We start from the raw sequence: 16,857 nt of genomic DNA on the forward strand, positions 1-16,857 counted from the left end.
TCTCACAGGAGAGACCTGCCTCTCATCACTAATTCTGCCCCACCATCACCCAGGTCTAGGCAGAGACTCGAAGTGGCCTTGGGTCTTGCTGCTCTTGGCCACTGTGGTGAAGTGGCAGTGGCTGGAGTTGGGTGGCCAGGTTCAGACGCTTCGTAAATGTTCCTTGGATTCAGCAATTTGGATGGAGATGGGAAAGGAGACAAGTGTGGGGACGGTGGAGACGGGTGTGCCTGCACGGTGAACGTCGTGTGCGCTGCTTACAGCTCTGCGTAGGCCTTTCAGAGACAAGGAAAGGAGCCCCCCCACCCTTACCCACCCTCCAGCATGTGGGGGCATCTGAGGCAAAGGAGAGGGCGCAGAGGTTGCAGCCACTGAACCACAAGGGTCGCTTAGAGGGTCACAACTCTAGGAAGTTTATACGAAGCCAGTCAGAGTTGAAGGGCGTGTGGTGGGAGGCACATCCCACGGCTGGGCTAGAGTGGGCTGACTGGGGGATGTGAGGGGGAGATAAAAGTCTCTGTGGGACCACAGTCTGTCGCTGTGGCTGTGGCAGAGCTGTGCTGGGACTGTGCCCTAGTCTCCCTTCTCTGGGGAGCCTGTGAGGGTGGCAGGAGCCTCAAGCACCGTGAAAGGTGTGTGGTGGGTGTTGCTATTTTGATAATGTCCCTTGTGTGGTCCCTCTGTCTCTTTCGTGTTCCCTGTATGCATCTTGCCTCCCAGAATCTCTTCATTTCTACGCCTTGCCTCTATGGCTTCTGACAGGCCCTCTGTGCTTTGCGTGTCGGTGGATCCTGTGAAGGGTGGCTGTCGCTTTAATGACCTTTCTGAGTCCCTTTCTCCTTCCCTCCTGTCTTCTCTGGAGGCCTCTGTGTTTTGTTTTTGTTTCCAGAAAATCTGTCTCCAGTTCTTTGCCCGCTGTGTCTCTCCTACTCTGCGGCCAATTCTGCTCACATCCACCCTTGGGTCCAGCCATACTCTGCAACTCCATGTCACATCAAAACTTGCAGAAGACCTGCTGGCCTGCAGGACGCCGGGTTGCTTGTTTACAGGGTAGAAAGAACTAGGTCTTAGTGGCATCGAGAGAGGAGGAAGATGAGGCAGGTGAATTCCCAGGGGAAGAGAACAGTAATGGCTGCAGCCCAGAGGGAGCCACTCCAGGAGCCGAGGACTGAAGCATGAGCCTGGAAAGGAAAGATTCAGAAAGCCAGATGTAAGCAGAGAGAGGGGGAGGGGACGCTGCAGCCAGTCAGTCCCTGCAGCTTCTCCCAGGGGTGGTGTACACAGGATGCTAGCGCATGAGGTAGCCAGCCTCTGGGGAGGCTGAGGATGTGGGAATCAAAGGCCAGGTCTCTGGGGCGGCAGCGGAAGCCTAAAGCACCAAAGTAAGCTGTGGCTGGAAACCCACAAAGCCCGGGGTGCAATGGGGGTGATGCCAGGAGCTGGAGACAGTGATAGCTGTCTGCAGGATCTTGGAGTGAGGGAGAGAGAGTGACTACCATCTGGGAAGAGCCAGGAATGCCCTTACTCCTCACGGGGAATTCGGATCCCACAGAGGGAGAGCCCATATAGAGACTTTGCTTCTCTGTTAACGTAGACTCCAAGGACACATCTACGCAAAAAGGTTCTCCACTTGGGAGCCGGTAGGGGCAGTAGGGACCCTTTTCGGGGCTAGGCTGTCCCTACAGCTCTCGCCACCACACCCTTCCCTTAGATGCTCTGCAGGTCCCAACCCAAGCTAGCAGAGCCAACTTGAAAGCACCCCTCTCGGCTACAGTGACAAGTTTCTTACCCGCCTGCTGCCTTCCCCAGATACCTCTTTTGACAACTTCTCTTTCTAGCTCCCTGTTTTAAACAAAATTTATTCAGTGTGTGTGTGTGTGTGTGTGAGAGAGAGAGAGAGAGAGAGAGAGAGAGAGAGAGAGAGAGAGAGAGAGATCTTTGTCTATCCATCTGAAGCATCTATTCTTTTTTTTTTAAGTTCTGGAAAATTCCTCTTTCAGCCAGTAGAGGAACTATTTCTTAGCTTCTCTCCCAAACCTTATTGTTGGCTCAGCCTCCAGCACCTCCTCTGAGTGCTACATCCGTGTCAGGAATTACGGATTTGGGGTCGGGGTGGTCCAGTGGATAAGCGTGCAGTATCCTGACCTGAGTTCAGTCCCCAGCACCATGTGAAGGTGAAAGGAGGGAACTGACCCAGCAGAGTTCTCTGACATTCTCTCTCCCTCCTTCTGCTCTCTCTCACAACACAATAATCATTAAAAAAACATATGTATTAGAGCCCAGCAGGAAACCTACCTCACATGGTTCAGGGACTGTGTTACTACAGAGTCAGAGACAGGGCTTAGGAAACCAACCCTTAGCTGAGGGGTGCAGACACTGGCAACAAAAGCCAAGAATGGTGCTTCTGGAAGCAGGAAGAGCCTACATTGTGGATAAGGGCTGACAGACAGCGGTTGCAATGGGGCAGGGCAGAGGGAGGGTGGACTCACACAGAGCTATTGGTGGTGAGCACACCCAGAGTGTGGAGAGAGAGTAGGGGAACACACTCCCGTGTCCTTTGGTGGACTCTGGGCATAGACAATGGAGAAGAATAAGCTGCACGGATGGGGATGGCTTGGTTCCATCGGGGCCAGGGCTGGGTGTGCATGTACCCTCAGAGACCGGCCTTCCTTCTCAGGCTCCCTCTCCCCCTTCCCCTCCCTTCCTCGGGGCACTGAGCATGGAACCCAGGGCATGCAGAGCATGGAACCCAGGGCATGCAGAGCATGGAACCCAGGGCGTGCTGAGCAAACCAGGTACCACTGAGTTACAGCCCCAGCCATCAGTGACCCATTTAAGAAATGGAATTAGTGTACTGCATGCAGTAAGACTTGACACTGAGTTCCTTTCCCGTCCTACTTGGCGTAAGCTAAACAAGCACATTATCCAGCCTTGATGTGGCTTAACTATTCAGGCTAGGAAGGGATTATACGAACCACTCTGTCTTAAAGTGGAAGATGGGACGTGGCCAAGAGAGCGACAACAGGGAACTGAACGAATCCAGAGAGGGCAGATTGCTATAGAGTGATACAGCAAGGGTGAGCCCAGGGGAAAGGAAAGTCAGGCTTGGGAGAACGAATAATAAAAAGTCTTCATGACTGCCCTGTCTCATCAGCTCTGGACCAGATTCCCTGGGGGATGGGGGATGGGATTCACCCTAACAGTCACTTCTCTGAAGCCCACTTACAGCCTGGACCCCTGGACTGCAATTCTTGTGTGTGTGTGTGTGTGTGTGTGTGTGTGTGTGTGTGTGAGAGAGAGAGAGAGAGAGAGAGAGAGAGAGAGAGAGAGAGAGAGTGTGTGTGTGTGTGTGTGTGTGTGTGAGATCAACAGTGGCTCCAGTCACCTCAGTCTCAACTCTCCTAGCTGGCCTGTTGAGATTATTGTCAGGCCCCAAAGACCTTTCTCTATCAGCTGCCTGCACCTGCTCTTCTAGCAAGCTCCTTTGTTCTCAGCACGTCTAGCATACCCCACACCTCAGAGCTGAGGGGCTGAGAATGCTCCTCCCCTTTCTCCTGTACCTAAGTCATGTTTTAGGACTTGAGCATGCCTGGGTCTTCTAGAGTTTATGAAAATGCAAATGGCCAACCCCATCCCCCAGCATTGGACCCCTAGGTCTGGGGTAGGCCCATGGGTCTGTTTCTTTTTCACATAGTTCCTGGACATGTTGCAGCAAAGAATCACTCTTCCGGCACTTGTGAGGCAAAGGCAGGCACATTTCTGTGGGTTTGAGGCCAGCCTGGTCTGCATAGTGAGTTCCAGGCAAGCTACGGCTAGTAGTGAGAGTTGCTCTTATCCTATAGAGCTGCCCTTTTTCAAAGCCCATTGTCCCTTTCCCACCTTCAGCCTCAACCCTCAGCTTTATCCACAGGCTTGTGGAAAGTCCTTGTCTTTCTGGTGACCCAGACTTGGTAGGCTTTACACCGTTTGCCTGATACTGAGCAGGAAATGAACCTTCTGGGGTTGTTTTGTTTTGTTTGTCTCTTGGCCTCATGGTACATGATCTTAAGTCCTGAGAATTTCATCTTAAAGCAGGCAAGATGGTGGTACATGCCTGTAATCCCAGAATTTGGGAGATCCGGTCAGGAGCTCAAGGTTATTTTTAACAAAACGAACAAACAAAAGAGAGGCAGACAGACAGACAGTTGGTCCTTCAGCTCTCTTGCACCCTGCAGCTGTTTTAGAGCTCACTAGAGTCAGGGCTTTGCTCTCTCAGGTTCACCCTTCATCCTGCAGCTGCAGGGATCCATTTTGCAACCAGAATCACTTTCTCTCCTAAAATTGTCTCCTTGTCCCCAAGCTTCCAAGGTCAAGTCTGAGGGTCTCTCCAGGACCTTTAGATAACTGGTCTGGCTTCGTCATCTCAGTCTGTATTACTTTGGCATCTTCTTAAATCGTTTTCTGTTTTCATCCACAAAAAACGTCATTCTTGGTGAGGGCACAACATTGAAAACCATCTGAAAAAAATTTTGACAGGGTCTCATATAGTCCAGGTTGGCCTCCAGCTGTCCTTGTAGCTGAGGATGGCCTGCCTCTCTCTGCCTCCTGCTGGGATTATTGGTATGCACCACCACAGTTAGTACCATTGACACACCTGGGACTCCTGAACCCAGGGCCTCACATACGCTAGGCAGGCACTTGCTAATTGAGCCACAGTCCCCATTTTAACTTTTTGAAAATTTTTTATTAAAATGTTCTGGTTGAAGCCCCACCTCAGCCCCTGGCATCCTTTTGCTCAAAGAATCTGGCGTGTTCTGGTGGAAGTTTCACCTCAATCCTCCTCCCCCACCTCTCTCTCCCCAAACTCTGCCTCATCCCAGAAAGCCAGTCAAACACGGCTCCTCCCCTAGAGATGCTCAGGACCCCTCCCTCAGGGTATTTAAACTGCTTCCCAGAAAACTGACTCATGGTTTTTCAGTCTCTCTTCTCAGTCTCCTTTCTGTGGTGCTGGAGCATCATCTGGGAGCATTTTTTCTAATTTGGTTTGATTTGGTTGATTTGGATTTCTGCATCAGTGCAGAGACGCTTATCGGGGTACAGAAACTTTTCATAAAACCTTGCCACTCTCACCACCAAGTGTTAATGGTAGAGCACTTAACTAATGTGTGTGGCCCCGAGTTCCATCTCAGTAAAGGAAACTCTCAAAAATGAGCAAACCAGGCTGGTGAGATGGCTTAGTGGGTAAAGGCGCTTGCGGCTAAGCCTGTCATCTGTCTAGACCCCTAAGCCCCATACGGTGGAAAGAGAATGGACTCATACAGGTTGTCTTCTGCCTGCCACACAAGTGTAACACAATACACAATAGATCTGTGAATAAGTAAATAAAGTAAAACAATTTTAAAGAATAACAAGCTCCTCTACCCCACTTCTGTAAGGGATGTGTTTTGTTTGATGCGTTTTTTTCTTAAAAAAGTTATTTGTAAGTCGGGCATTGGTGGCGCACGCCTTTAATCCCAGCACTGGGGAGGCAGAGGCAGGCAGATCTCTGTGAGTTCGAGGCCAGCCTGGTCTCCAGAGTGAGTGCCAGGATAGTCTCCAAAGCTACACAGAGAAACCCTGTCTGGAAAAACCAAAAAAAAAAAAGAGAGAGAGAGAGAGAGAGAGAGAGAGAGAGAGAGAGAGAGAGGTCTGGGGGGTCCAAACTCCAGACCTCACATTTCCATGGTAAACCTCTTATCTGCTGACCAGTTCAAAACTATGTATTTTTTAAGCAAAGAGATCAGAAATATTACTTTTTTGTTTTGTTTTGGTTTTGTTGTTGTTGTTGTTTTATTTTTTGAGACAGGGTTTCTCTGTGGCTTTGGAGGCTGTCCTGGAACTAGCTCTTGTAGAGCAGGCTGGTCTCGAACTCACAGAGATACACCTGCCTCTGCCTCCCGAGTGCTGGGATTAAAGGCGTGTGCCACCAATGCCCGGCGAAATACTACTTTTTTGTTTTGTTTTTGAGACACGGTTTCTCTGTGTAGCTTCGGAGCCTGTCCTGGAACTCACTCTGTAGATCAGGCTGGCCTTGAACTCACAGAGATCTGCCTCTCTGCCTCCTGAGTGCTGGAAATAAAGGCACGTGCCACCACCACCACCTGACCAGTAGTTTTGCTTTTGAGATATGATCTCACTATGTAGTCCTGACTGGCTTTGGACTCATGGTCTCCTGCCTCAGCCTCCTAAGATGTGTGTCTCTGTGCCAGTTCACTAGAAGTCTTCATGGGAGTGGCCGAAAATGTAGTTTGTGTTTGACACATATGTAATTGTTTAGGATGCTATTGTTTAGGATGAGAAAATTGCACAGGCTTCATTTGGCACAGGCTTTTGTGGCGCAGTACTGCAGGGTGCCTGCTTCATGTGTGCAAATAAGGTTCTCAGGGCTGGTTATAAAGGTCCTGTATGCTCCAGGCCCAAGGAATGCCTGAAGGCTAATGATGTCTACCTTCTCCTGCCCCTGCCATTTTTGCGGACTCAGATCCCCAGTGACTCAAGCTGGTCGACTTCAGCAAGGCCACTATGTGCCAAGGAATCTCTTTTAGGCACTTGCTCCTGGTGCTGCAGCTGGGTAAGTGCTCAGACTTGAGGACCAGCAGCAGATGGTGCGGGAGGTGGGCGGATGGGAGAACTTGAAGGACACGGGGCCCAGAGGGAGACAGCAGTAACTTTAAAGCCTGACCTTTTCTGTCCAGCACAACTCCCAGCTGTCATTCAAGGGAAGACTGTGATGCTGGGCAGAGAAGGGACTTCAATAGAGCTGTCCTGCAAGAGTTCCCAGCAGAAGAGCACGTTCTTCATCTGGAAGCTTCCGAACCAGACAAGGGTTCTGGGAATGCAGAATAACTTTCTGATTCGAGGTAGGATTCCCCTGGTCCCCCACCCAGGGAGGAAAACAGTGAGTTGAATGAACTTGCTGTTGGAAATCTGTTCCTGGGAAGTCCAATGTCCCATGGTGGCTAGGGTTGACAAAAATCTCAGTGGCCCTCTATCCTGGGATTTCCTTTCTCCAGCAGTTGATGGCAAATGGCTTCTGGTAGAATCTTTTTATTGCTGTTCTTTTAATATTGATGACTTTAATGGACATTGGAAAAGTCATCATATAAAGTATATGATTTCAAGACTATTATCACTACAGACCTCGAAGATGATATGGTACTTCGTTTACTCCCATTAAAAACAACAACTAGTGATATAGAGTGCTTGCCCAGAACATCTTAGGGCCTAAGTTTGATTCCCCAGCAAAGAAAGAAAGAAAAAAAACAAAACCAAGTGGTGGTGGTATACACCTTTAATTGCAACACTCAGGAAGCAGAGGCAGAGGCAGGGGGATCTCTGTGAGTTTAAGGCCAGCCGGTCTACAAAGCTAGCTCCAGGACAGCCAGGACTACAGAGAGAAACCTTGTCTCACAAAAGACCAAAACAAACAGCCATGTAGTGGAGGTGTACACCTTTAATCCCAGCACTCAGGAGGCAGAGGCAGGTGAATCTCTGTGAGTTTGAGGCCAGCCTGGCCTACAAAGCTACACAGAGAAACCCTGTCTCGAAAGCAAACAAACAAACAACAACAAAACAACAAACACCCCCCCAAACAAACAAACCCACAAAAAAGAAAAATTCATGTCCTGTGATCCTAGCATTAGGAGGCTAAGGCAAGAAGGTGGTAAGTTCTAGGGTCGTATACCAAGACTGTCTCAAAAACAAACAAAATAAATTTATTTAATCTTAAAAGTGAACACACTCTGAGTAAGTTCCAGGACAGCCAGGGCTACCAGAGAAACCCTGTCTTAAAAATCAAAAACAAACAAAACAAACAAACAAAAAAAACCCCAAAACACCACCACCAGCAATAACAAAAAAACCATATTCTAAGATAGATTTGGTTAAAGTATATTCGATGTCTCTGAATGGCTGATGTTTGGGAAACTGCCCTGGTCCATCCTCTAGTCTTCTTAGTAGGCAGCTTGAGGGGGGGGGGGTGTGCACTAGGAAGCTGTGTTCTAGGCAATCAGATCCTGCTTGCTATCCAGACAGGCATTTTGAAGATGGCTCTACAGCCCTATGTGTGTTAATTCGTATGCTTGGGCTGCCGTGATGACTCAGCAGGTTAAAGGTGCAGCTGCCACCTCTGATAACCTGACTTTCACTTCACTTCACGACCCACGTGGTCCACAGCTTGTCTCCTGACCCCCACGTATGCTCTGTGACACTTGCAAGTAAGTGTCACACACTCTCTGAATAAAGTAGTAAACGTAGTAGAAACATTAAAAATACCTGTGATTATCTGAGGAGATAGGTTCTTCTAGCTCGTTTTCTTTCCATAACTGCTTCATTCTTATTCAACTCTGCTATGATTTACTTGACTAATTCCATATTGTTGGACATTTAGGCTCTTTTCAGAGAATAGTTTTGTGTCTTTGAGAAAATTTTGTTAAGACTTTTTTTTTGGGGGGGGGGGTAGTCGGGCTTTGAAACACTGTGTAGCTTTGGAGCCTGCCCTGGAAATAGCTCTGTAGGCCAGGTTGGCCTCGAACTCAGAGATCCTCCTGCCTCTGCCTCCCAAGTGCTGGGATTAAAGGGTTGCAGACTCTGCCTGAGGAGGGTGGAACCTGACAATCTCTTCCACCCTCCTCAGGCAGGTTCATTGGAACTGGAATTCAAACTGTCACAAGCCACCATGTGGATACTAGGGACAGAACCTGGGCCCTCACATAGAGCTCTTACCTGTTGAGCCATCTCTCCAGCCCCAAATCTCTTATTTTATTTTGTGTGTATGTGTGAAGGCACTTGTCTAGAGACAGACTTACTCAGTAATCCAGGCTGGTCCTGAACTCCCAATAATCCTCCTACTAGGATTACAGTCATAGACCACCAGACCTGGCTTTAAAAATTCTTATTTTTGTACGCATGGTGGTACATGATTTTAGTCCTAGCATTTGGTAGATCTCTGTGAGCTTGAGGCCAGCCTGGTCTATATAGCAAGCTATAAGACAGCCAGGGTCACATAGAAAATCCCTGTCTCAAAAGCAAACAAATGAAAAATACATTCCCCCTCACAAATCTCATCTCATTCCTAAAGACTAACACTCCCCCACCCCTACCCCCACCCCTGCGTTTCTTCACATGCCATTCAAATTTGACATGAGAGTTACGTAGTTCAATGGGTTTGAATTCCTTCAGAGACAAAAGTTCAGCTATGAACCCATGAAACTAGACAAGCTAAGTGCTTCTAAAATAGAATGATGGACAGGTATAGGATAGACTTTCCATCCCCAAAGAAGAAATCCAGAAGGAAGGGGTGCTGGATTGAAGGAAGTCCAGACCTTGGCAGGTGAGGTCCAGCAGAGCTTGTCTTTTTTCCTTTTGGTTTTTGAGACAGGGTTTCTCTGTGTTTCCCTGGCTGTCCTGGAACTCACTCTGTAGACCAGACTGGCCTGAACTCACAGATCTGCTTGCCTCTGCCTCCTGACAAACATGTGCTGGGAGAGGCCTGCACCATCACCCTTGGGCTCATTAGATCTTAAAGGTCAACATAACCTGTTTCTGGGCTAGATTTGTGCCCAGGACTCTGCTGGGTGGAGTCCTGTCCCCGTGGCAGAGGCCAGATGGCCGGTTGAAACTGAGATAATGGCTCTGAGGATCCCTGAATCACTCACTGGTGGAGCGATTTTCCCTCCTCTTGAAAACAGCCCGTGTTTATCTCTAAGTGGCTCTACTGTCTGCCCTTCAAATCAGTGAGTCCACAGCCTTCCTGGATTTCATCCCCACCATCATTTTAGGAGTCCCTTAGTTCTGCCCATATAATCAATCCTGTGATCTCTTGCTGACTGGAACACATTTCCTCACATTTAGAATATGAGTGGACTGTTCATTTTCCAAATTTTTTTTAAAGATTTTATTTATTTTATATACAGTCTTCTTCATGCCAGCAGAGGGCACCAGATCTCATTCAAGGTGGTTGTGAACCACCATGTGGTTGCTGGGAATTGAACTCAAGACCTCTGGAAGAACAGTCAGTGCTCTTAACCGCTGAGCCATCTCTCCAGCCCCCCAAATCTTTTTTTTTTTTTCCCGAGACAGGATTTCTCTGTAGCTTTGGAGCCTGTCCTGGAAATAGCTCTGTAGAACAGGCTGGCCTCAAACTCACAGAGATCCTCCTGCCTCTGCCTCCCAAGTGCTGGGATTAAAGGTGTGTGCCACCACCGCAATTTTCCAAATCTTTAAGACTGGGTCCTTTTTGCTTATAAATTTCTTCAGCTAAATATTCAGTTTCATTATTTGCAAATTCTACCTACACAAAACAGTAGAAAAATTTTCACAGTTTAGCCAAGTCTTTTGTCACTTTGTAGTAAGAATCCAGTTTCCAACATCACATGCCTCACTTCTCTGTAGACTGAAGCCCAAGGCCGTAGGAAATGGGATAAGCACAGTAAGATATGGAGCACAGTGAAAGGCAGCCTTCACTCACTGAAGACTAGAAAAAGAACAATCTAGAAAGGCAAAAACCTCTTAGATAATGATTGCACTTCAGACAAACATCACAGGGAATCCTGCCCTGTACCCTAATGCATGCCAACACTGAGCAAGGAGGCACACTTCCTCCTTTTGAGAGTGGAATGGAGTGTCCAAACACTCTACTGGGACAGTGCCCTAGAAGGTGAAGTTGAGAGCTCACTGTTCATCCGTGCCAGCCCGCCATAAAAACCAAAGCAAAGTAACAGGCACAAGCCCTACTATATCAACAATTACATTAGGTATAAATGGTTTTCACACATTACAGTCTACATGCATTGTAACAGTCTTCACATATTATAACAATCCACACACATTGTAACAGTGTACACACATTTTTTTTTTCTTTTGGTTTTTCAAGGCAGGGTTTCTCTGTGGCTTTGGAGGCTGTCCTGGAACTAGCTCTTATAGACCAGGCTGGTCTCGAACTCACAGAGATCCGCCTGCTTCTACCTCCCAAGTGCTGGGACTAAAGTCTTGGGCCACCACCGCCCGGCTTGTACACACTTTTTTAACCGTCTGTATACCTTGTAACAGTCTGTACACATTATAATAGTCTATAGATATTATAATGGGCTACACCACATAGTAGTTTGCATACATTTTTATTATTACCTATTATAAGACAAAGTCTCACTATGTAGCCCAAGCTGGCCTGGAATTCACCATGCGGACCAGCCTGGACTTGATCTCACAGAAATCCTCCCTGCGTCTGCCTCCAGAGTGTTGGGATTAAAGCTATGTGCCACCACACCTGACTGTTATTTCTATTTATGTTTGCTTATTTGGGGCTGTGTTGGATGTTTTAATCTAGGGTTTCCCATGTGGGGCAAGTGCTCTTCCACTGAGTTTCACTTCCAACCTCCAAACCTTTATTAACAGAGCAGCAAGGGCAGGCTGTAGTTCAGGGGTGGAGTGAAGCCCAAGGTTCAATCCACAGTACTTCCAAAAAGGGAGGAAAGAACAGTAGATAACATTCTTGAAATTCCAGATTATAGGAATAGCAAGAGAAAGGGATGAAGGTTCACAAAGAAAAAGAGGATGTTTTAGCTTTCTTTCTTCCTTCATTTATTTGTTTTGTTTTTGTTTTTCAAGACAGGGTTTCTCTGTGTAGCCCTGGCTGTTTTGGAACTACCTCTGTAGACCAGGCTGGCCTTGAACTCACAGAGATCTACCTGCCTCTGTATCTTAGTGCTGGGATTAAAGGTTTGTGCCACCACCACCTGGTGTACCACAGCTTTATATAACATGACAATTGAGATAAACTGGGAAAGAGAACACAGGATTTCATGCTCTTATTTCTTACAATGGAATGTGAATCTGCATCTCAAACTAGAGTAAGATTAGCTTCCATAAACTCAAAACGAGCAAAAGATTGAAACAGTTCTACCTATAAATAACCTTGTCAAGGATATTCTAAGTGAAAACCGATTGATATATATGGCATCTAATCCCATTGGAAAGATTATTGTTAACTATGTATGAATGTGTGTCTGAGTGCAGTTGCTAGAGGAGGCCAGAAGAGGGCATCAGATAACTAGGAGCTGGCGGCACAGACTGTTGAAGCCACTTGACATGGGTTCTGGGAACCAAATTCAAATCCTCTGCAAGAGCAGTATGTGTTCTTAACTGTTGATCCGTCGCTCCAGCCCCATTTAAAATTGAAGATTGATTGTATGTGAACATGTTTGCACTAGCAAAGAAAAAGCATGGGAAACTCTATACCAAACTGTTGATAGAACTAGAACGGTGTACAGAAAAGTGGAAGTGTTAAGTCTGAGGGATTTTTGTGGTTTAAATGACTAGTCTGGAAAAAATAAGGATTATTTTAAAGCAGTTTTTAATATGCATGTTATGGTTGGGCAGTGGTGACACACACCTTTAATCCTAGCACTCGGGAGGCAGAGGCAGAGGCAGGCAGATCTCCAAGTTTGAGGCCAGCCTGGTCTACAGGCTGAATACCAGGATAGGGTTGCACAAGGAAACCTTGTCTCAAAAAAAAAAAAAAAAAAAGCCAAAAACAAACAAACAAAAAGTTGTATGTTATGAACGTACATCTATATTCACCTATTTCATGAAATGTGATATACAAGTATCATTTTAGTGCCAACTCTAGTAGGCCATCAAATAATGTCCCCTAATACATAGCCAGGGTGGTTTGAATAAGAATGCCCCCATAGGCTCCTATGTTTGAATGCTTAGTCATTGGGAGTGGAACTGACATTGAGAGTGGGCTCTGAGGTTTCAAAAGTTCATGCCAGTCAGGCCCCGGGTCTTTCTTTCCTTGCTTCTTGTGGATCAGGATGTAGAACTCTGGGCTCCTTCCCCAGCACCATGCCTTACTGTGTGTTGCCACGCTCGCTCGCCTCCAAGCTCCCCGCCATGGTGATAAGGGACTAAGTCCCTGAAACTGTAAGCAAAGTCCTAATTAAATGCTTTCTTTTATGAGAGTTGCTATGGTCTGGCTGGACAGTGGTGGCCCACGCCTTTAATCCCAGCACTTGACAGGCAGAGGCAAGTGGATCTCTGTGAGTTCAAAGCCAGCCTGGTCTACAGAGCGAGTGCCAGAACAGACTTCAAAGCTACAGAGAAACCCTGTCTCGAAAACAAAACAAAACAAAAAAGAGTAGCTATGGTCATGGTGTCCCTTCACAGCAATAGAACTAAGACAATAACTATTATCATTTTCCATTTTTTAAGACAAGGTCTCATTTGGTAGCCCAAGCTGCCTTTGAACCTACTGTAATTCACCTGCCTCGGGCTCTCAAATGCTAGAAATATAGGCATGAGCTATTCCTGATGCTATTACGGGTTTTACCTGACATAGCATGATATTTAATAATATTATAATTGTGATTTTATTTCAAGATAAGGTCGTACCATATGGTCCTACTAACCTCCACCGCCCAATGTCCCAATGTAGCCGAGGCTGGCCTTGAACTTGTGATGCTCCTGCCCAGCCTTCCATTTGCTGGGATTCCAGGAGTGCACCACCACACCCAGCTGATTATGATTTCTGTACCTAGATTTTGGTTTGCATTTAAAAAGCATTATTTTTTAAATGCTTATTTGTTATTAGCATCAGTGTGTATGTGTGTGTATTTGTGTAGCCGGATGTTGTGAGAGTCACTGCTCGTGTGTTGAGGTCGGAGGACAACTAACTTTTGGGAACCTGGTCTCTTCTTCCTGTAGGTTTCAGGAATTGAACTTGGGTAGTGAGGCTTGCACTTTTACCTGCTGAGCCCTGAAATCATTTTGTTGCTGTTTTTGAGACAGGGTTTCTCTTTGTAGCCCTGTTTGTCCTGGAACTTGCTACATAGACCAGGCTGGCCTTGAACTCACAAATATCTGCTTGCCTCAGTTTCCTGAGATTAAAGCCACACCCAGCTAAAATGATCATTTCTAAGATAGTGTTTTATAAACTAAAGGTTGCTCAAACTTTATTTACTTATTTAGACACAGTGTCTCTTGTAGCCCAGGCTGGCCTAGAATTCAGCTGTGTAGCTGAGGATGACCTTGAACTTTGAGGATGACCTTGAACTCCTGACCCTCCTGTTTCTTATACCTTCTGAATACTGGGATTACGGACATGTACCAACATACTGCCTAATCTGTGTGGCCATTTGTGGTGCTAAGGATCAAACTTGGATCCTTGTCCAGCGTGCTATGAAAGAACCCTACCACATCCTACACTGCTAGCCTTGTTTACTTATTTTTTGAAGCAGGCTATAGCCTAGGCTGGCCTTGAACCCACTATGTAGCAGAGATGACCTGGAAGTCCTGATTCTCTTTTGTCCCCGATTTACAGGCATGCCCACTTTTACTGGTACTAGGGTCGATGTCAAGGTTTTGTGTATGCTAGGCAAGCACTCTGTCAACTGAGTTGCATTCCTAGGCCCAAGGATATTAACTCAAGAGACTGGTGAGCACTTACCGCATTCTAGGTGATTATTTACACTAACTCTTGTTAATATTACTGTATGCATCTGCCCCCAACATCATGGCCAGCATTGAACATTTTATTTGAACCTGTGTGTACATTTGTTTGTGGGCATAGGAGCCTACATACCACAACAAACACGTGGAGGTCAGAGACAGCCTCATGTGTTAGTCCTCACCCTACACCTTATTTGAGGCAGGGACTAATGTTGTTTGTCAGTGTAGGCCAGGCTTTCTGGCCTATGGGCTCCCTCACATTTTGCCATCTCTGCCTCCTATCTTGGTGTAGGAGTCCTGGGATTTATAGACATGGGAATCTGAACTCAGGTCCTCACGAGTTTGTGGTAAGCACTTCACCCATTGAGCCACCTTCTTAGCTTTTTTTTCTCCTTCTAATTTGATAGTTTAAAACTATGGCATTGTTTTAATTTACATTTATTTTCCTTACCTGTGAGATTAAAACACTTTCTAAAAATTCCTGGTCTTTTGTGTTAATGCCTTTGTTCTGTTTCTGTGATCTGATTTCTTTCTAACTTCCTGTGTGTGTGTGTGTGTAGGGGTGCTCACCCTGTGTATCTGAGTGGAGACTAAAGGTTGATGTTGGGTGTCTTCCTCTGTTGCTGTCCACTTTAGCTTTTTTGTTTGGTTTTGGTTTTTTAGTTTTTTGTTTTGTTTTGTTTTTTGTTTTTGGAGACAGGGTTTCTCTGTGTAGCTTTGGAGGCTGTCCTGGAACTAGCTCTGGAGACCAGGCTGGCTTCGAACTCACAGAGATCCACCTGCCTCTGCCTCCCGAGTGCTGGGATTAAAGGTGCGTGCCACCAACGCCGGGCCCATTTTATCTTTGAGACAGGGTTTCTCACTGAACCTGATGTTCATTCACTATTTCAAGGAGACAATCTGGTGAGCAGGGCCAGGATCCAGTCTCTGTCACCTCTAGTGCTGGACATACAGGTTTACACTTCCACAGTTGGCTTTACATGGCTTCAGGGGATTTGAACTCAGGCTCCAAAGATACACAGAGAAACCCTGTCTTGAAAAAATTATTTTTTCTTTTATATGTACCAGTGTTTGAAGGCATGTATGTATGTGCGCTATGTATGTGCCTGGTGTCTATGGAAACCAGAAGAGGGTGTCAGACCCGTAGTACTGGTGTTACAGACAGTTGTGAGCTCTACATGAGCACTGGGAACCAAACCCAGGTCCTCTGCAAGAGCAGAAGCTACTCTTATCCACTGAGCCATCCCTCCAGCCCAATAATAGATAAAATTATTTTTAAAAAGAAAATATAGGCAAGCTAGGGGTATAAGTCAGTGATAGAGCATTTGCTTCTGTGCTCAGTTTCTAACATGGCAAGAAAAATTTTCTTTCTCTCTCTCTGTCTCTCTCTGTCTGTCTCTGTCTCTCTCTGTCTGTCTCTGTCTCTCTCTCTGTCTCTGTCTCTGTCTCTGTCTCTCTCTCTCTCTCTCCTTTTGGTGTGTGTGTGCACGTGCCTGTGTAGGCAGCAGGAGGCATCAGTTTTGTGCTCTATTACTCTCCACCTTATTTCTTTTTCTTTTTCTTTTTCTTTTTGGTCTTTGTTTTTGTTTTTGTGAGACAGGGTTTCTCTGTGTAGCTTTGGAGCCTATCCTGGCACTCACTCTGTAGACCAGGCTGGCCTTGAACTCACAGAGATCCGCCTGCCTCTGCCTCCTGAGTGCTGGGATTAAAGGCGAGAGCCACCGCCGCCTGGCTTCCACCTAATTTCTTTAAGACAAGGTTTCTCGGGCAGCAAGCCCCCACGATCCTCCCGCCTCTGCCCTGGACAGCAGTGGTTGCAGTGGTGGCGCTGTTGCAGCCTTTCACATGGCTGATGGAGTTTCCAACTCAGGTCCTCATGCCACACAAGTGCTCTCATGTGCTAGCCATCTCCCCAGCCGCAAGAAAAAAAAAAAAAAAAAAAGTTTAAATAGAGAAAACTGGATGCAGGGGAAGGACATTCCAGGAAGGGGAGACTGCATGAGGAAGTAGTAGCACAAGGCAAGCTATCAGAGATGGCTGGGTGTGGAGTTTCCAGCTGGGGAGCTGTGGGCAGTGGTGCAAAGGGGCCGTGTCCATGGAGGCTGCTAGCCTCGGCCCTAGGCAGGGGATGACACTCGCCAACCATCGCTTTGGAAGTCAGTACCGAAGCAGCAGAAAGAGAAATCCAAGAAGGAAGACAAAGAACAGAAGGCCCAGGGTGCTCCCAATGGTGCCTGTGACAGACAAGTGGGCCTCCAAGAGAAGGAAACCGAAGAAAAATAGTCAAAGGAAGGAGTGACCATAGCTGGAGACTGGTGAGAGGTTGGAGCAGAGAAAAGGTTTGACTCTGCTTCACAAGTCAAAACAATGAGAGGATGACACTACCATTGC

This window comes from Cricetulus griseus, chromosome 8 (genome assembly GCF_003668045.3).
Source record: "Cricetulus griseus strain 17A/GY chromosome 8, alternate assembly CriGri-PICRH-1.0, whole genome shotgun sequence".
In the NCBI taxonomy this organism is placed as follows: domain Eukaryota; kingdom Metazoa; phylum Chordata; class Mammalia; order Rodentia; family Cricetidae; genus Cricetulus; species Cricetulus griseus.